We start from the raw sequence: 3,944 nt of genomic DNA on the forward strand, positions 1-3,944 counted from the left end.
AACTGCATTCAGCATTTATGGTCCTGCATTTATCATTTTCGCTGATTTATTTATTATTATTATTATTATTTTTTTTTATAAATCTGTTTGTTAAATATATATATATATATATATATATATATATATATATATATATATATATATATATATATATATATATATATATATATTTTTTTTTTTTTTTTTAAATTAAAAAAAAATTATTTTTTTTTTAATTTTTTTTTAATTTTATTTTTTTAATTTTCAAAACAATATGTTTACAGTACTGAAAATAACTACATGTAACTATAATACCTATAGTAATTCATAGTTATGTTCGTTTTTTCCCCATATTTTTAGTCGATCAATTGTATACACACACGAATACTGACTTATACAAAATAAATTCATAAAACCCCAACAAAAATTTACAAATTTAAATATTTTTATTATAAATCACATCAGAACTAATAAAATACAAATCGAAAATACATAAATATACGCATATGTAACTACATGTTACTATAGTAATGTATACAGTCTGTTGAACAGATCTGATGTAACTTAAAAAAACAAAAAATTGACACCTTCAAGGAAATGATTAATGGCCTTCATTAAGCTGCAATTGCAAAATCAAAACAAAAAGAAATTACTTTAGTGCAAATCAACAAATTTGAAGAAAAACATCAAAACACTCAAAAATCACCAAACATTAAGAGATCGAGAGATAGAGAGAGAGAGATTATTGCTGGGAAATGCTACAGATTTTAAATCAAACAGACAGTGACTCCTCACCCCCCTCGCCTCCTACCAAAACCCTAGACGCCGCTAATAACCACCAATGGTTCCGCGCGGCCACAAATGCAAAAAATATAGAAATAAATCTGAAAACATAAAAATAAACGAAATTACCATCAAAATATAGATCCCGACGAGAGGAATCCAACGGTAGGTGACCCGTCAAATTTCGACGGGTGGAACACAAAATAAAACTCCGGCAAGACCACCGTTCTCGAATGAAAAAAAATTGCAGAAACAGATCGGCGTTCGAAACTGAATGAAATCACCACCAAAAGAAAGAGCTCGACGAGAGGAATCCACCGGTAGTTAAACCATCGAATTCCGACCACCGGAGAGAGAGTTATGGCTCCGGGAAGCAATTTCGCCGGTGGGAGGTTTGTGGAGGCGGGATTTTGAATTTGGGAGAGAAGAAGAGAGAGACCGTGAGTGGCTAGGGTTTAAAACTGATTTTAGAAGGGTATTATAGGAACTTCAGGGTAGCCCGGGGGGTATGTCAAAATATTTTCGAAATGAGGGGGGTTTCCCCTAGAGTGTAATCCACTTGGTAGTTAGTTATATATAATTTGGAAATGAGGGGGGTCTACAAAATAATCCCATAATAAAGATGTTTGGTTAGGGACCTCTGCACAAAAACCCCAAATTTAAATTACCAAAATAAAATATTTTTTTTAAAATATTGCTTGCCCTGTTGGCAATCTAATTTGCTACGATAGTAAAAAAAATGCTGGAAAATAGGAGATGAAAATAATAATTATAATTATAATAATAATAGTAATTAATTTTAAAATTATAAAAATATCATTAGGATTTCTTAAGTTGCCTATCGTTTCTTACTTTTATATAAAATATTTTTTAATATTTATTTTTTATTTTTGTTTATTTCTATAATATTTTATATTATTATACACTATTTAAATAAAAATAATATATAAAAAAAATAAAAATAATAAATAAGGCTCGCGAGGCAGCTCGTGAGCTCATGAACAACTAAAAACTGGCTCGAGCTCGGTTCGTCAGAAAGTCCGAGCTCGAAAAATTCAAGTCCGGAGTTCGAACTTTTTTCGAGCCGACTCATCGAACCACGAATCGGCTCGGCTAGATTCTACACCATCAGTCGTGGTCCCATTATAGCCTTATCAAATGTGTGGACTTTTCTATTTTATTGAACTAGGATAATAATACCTTCTCTGATTAACGGACTAATATTTATAGGTTCTGATCTATTTAGAAAGCATGAAATAGATAGAGAACAATTTGAATTGATTAAATGCTCCGGTGGCTAGATTGATCGGGATATAATAATTATAAGATGAGAGTATATGTACTTATGTAGTTATATATATGTTTTTCTTTACAATTGATCAGCCTCCCTTCATACGTTATCTGAGGCAGTATTTATACTAACACTATATCAGCCTTCTAGGCCCGTCCCGCCATGTGGAAGATTTGTATTGGCCTGTCCTGCGGCCATTTACCTGTCCTATGTTGCCACGGGGAAGATCTATAATGTTTTTACCTATCGGTCGCTGCTTATTCTAGTTTGTCAAATGTCCCCTCACATCAGACTCTTTCCTATTTTTTACCTTTAAGCGAGATATAAATTGCTATGGGCGAGGTTACTTTGTCCCTTAGGCGAGGTTAATCTGCATTGGGGCGAGGCTGCCTTGTTTTAAGTTGGACTGACCAGTTCGTTCATTGTCCACAGGCTTTCCGTTTTATTCCTGACACCCTTTATCCAAACTGTCTTATTTGTCCCCCTAGGGTCCACCATGTGGATGCGTGCAAATGGGCTCTTTACTGTTGGGCCTTTACTTTTCTACATGGGACTATATAGCTTTAAAGGCCCAACAACTGAAGGGGTTCGAGACTCCTTTATATTATTAGGGGTGTGTTTGGTAGGCCAATCGTACCAAACTCCTCGAATCACTATTACTACCGAAATTTCGGTATTACGAAATTCATTACCATTGTCCTATCATAAATTTCGGTATACCAAAAGTTGGGTACGAATTACCAATTTATGTTATCTACTATTTACGTCTAAATTAAATTCCATTTTTCAAAGCAATTAAAGGTATATACAAATTTAAAATGTAAAAAACTAGTATTTAAAATACAAGTATTCTAAATAAATGTTCTTAATTTACTTAATATAGTAAAAATATTTCTTAAGTAATTATAACATAAAAGCTTTTAGCATCAATTAGATCATCATTAATAAAAACAATTTAAAATATTTTTAACATACTCAAGGAGTATAATTAATTTTAACTAATGATAGTAAACTACGTTTACTTTTTATATATAATAAATTAATTATTAAAATTTTATTTTATATATTAATAATATTTCGGAACGGAACGGTAGGATAATACTATTTTAATAATATTGAGTGCCGTTGCCCTATCAAAACATTTCGGTACGATAATAATTCGGTAGAAATATTTCGGTAAAAACTCGGTAGGGTTCGATAGGGCCATGGGTTGGTAGGACAATTTGGTAAAAAAAAAACCCACCCCTGTATATTATGTTGTAGGCAAACTAGTCCAGATCAGTTTGGATTTGTATTGCAAGGAGGTAAAATTTGTACTGCATCTAGCATTTCAGTTCAAAAAACTTCCATCCAAATTTATAAATTAAAAAAATTAAAAAAATTAATTTAAGATCTGCATTATCCCGAATGAAAATTGGCGACAAAATCTGGGGGCAATTTTTTTTTTGGGGTTGTTTTGTTTTGGAGTTTTTAAAATGGGGTTATTTTTGAAGTAGTAATTAAATTGGTGTTGGCCGCCACCGGGAACGGCGGCATCGGACGGAGACGCCACCGCCGGTGGCGGCACCTGGAGGAGACGCCGCCACCAGTGGCGTCTTCTACTTTTTAAATTAATATTTTAATATTTTAATATTTTAATATTTTAATATTTTTTAATATTTTATTATTTTAATATTTTCTTATTTTATAATATTTTTATTATTTTTTAATATTTTAATATTTTCTGATTTTTAATTTTTTTTACAAATAAAACAATTCTAACTACATTTTATTAAATTTATTACATTTTATCAGTTAGATTTATTACATTTTATCAATTAGTGTTAAATTAATCAGTGCATATATTTATCTAATCAACACAAAAAAATATGTAGACAAAAACAAAAGGAAT

The 3,944-nt window shown here is 31.1% G+C and overlaps 1 long non-coding RNA gene across 1 annotated transcript; it reads right to left on the reverse strand.

The window, feature by feature from the left end:
- Positions 1 to 391: 391 nt before the first annotated feature.
- On the reverse strand, positions 392 to 1,374 carry LOC148767723 (uncharacterized). The gene is made up of 2 exons (XR_016033852.1): positions 892 to 1,374; positions 392 to 598 (listed from the first exon to the last, which is right to left on the reverse strand). It is a non-coding gene; the product is annotated as an uncharacterized LOC148767723 (long non-coding RNA).
- Positions 1,375 to 3,944: the final 2,570 nt, after the last annotated feature.

The sequence above is a fragment of the Erythranthe guttata genome, chromosome 10, assembly GCF_056151865.1.
Source record: "Erythranthe guttata isolate IM_541 chromosome 10, IM_541, whole genome shotgun sequence".
NCBI classification, from domain to species: Eukaryota; Viridiplantae; Streptophyta; class Magnoliopsida; order Lamiales; family Phrymaceae; genus Erythranthe; species Erythranthe guttata.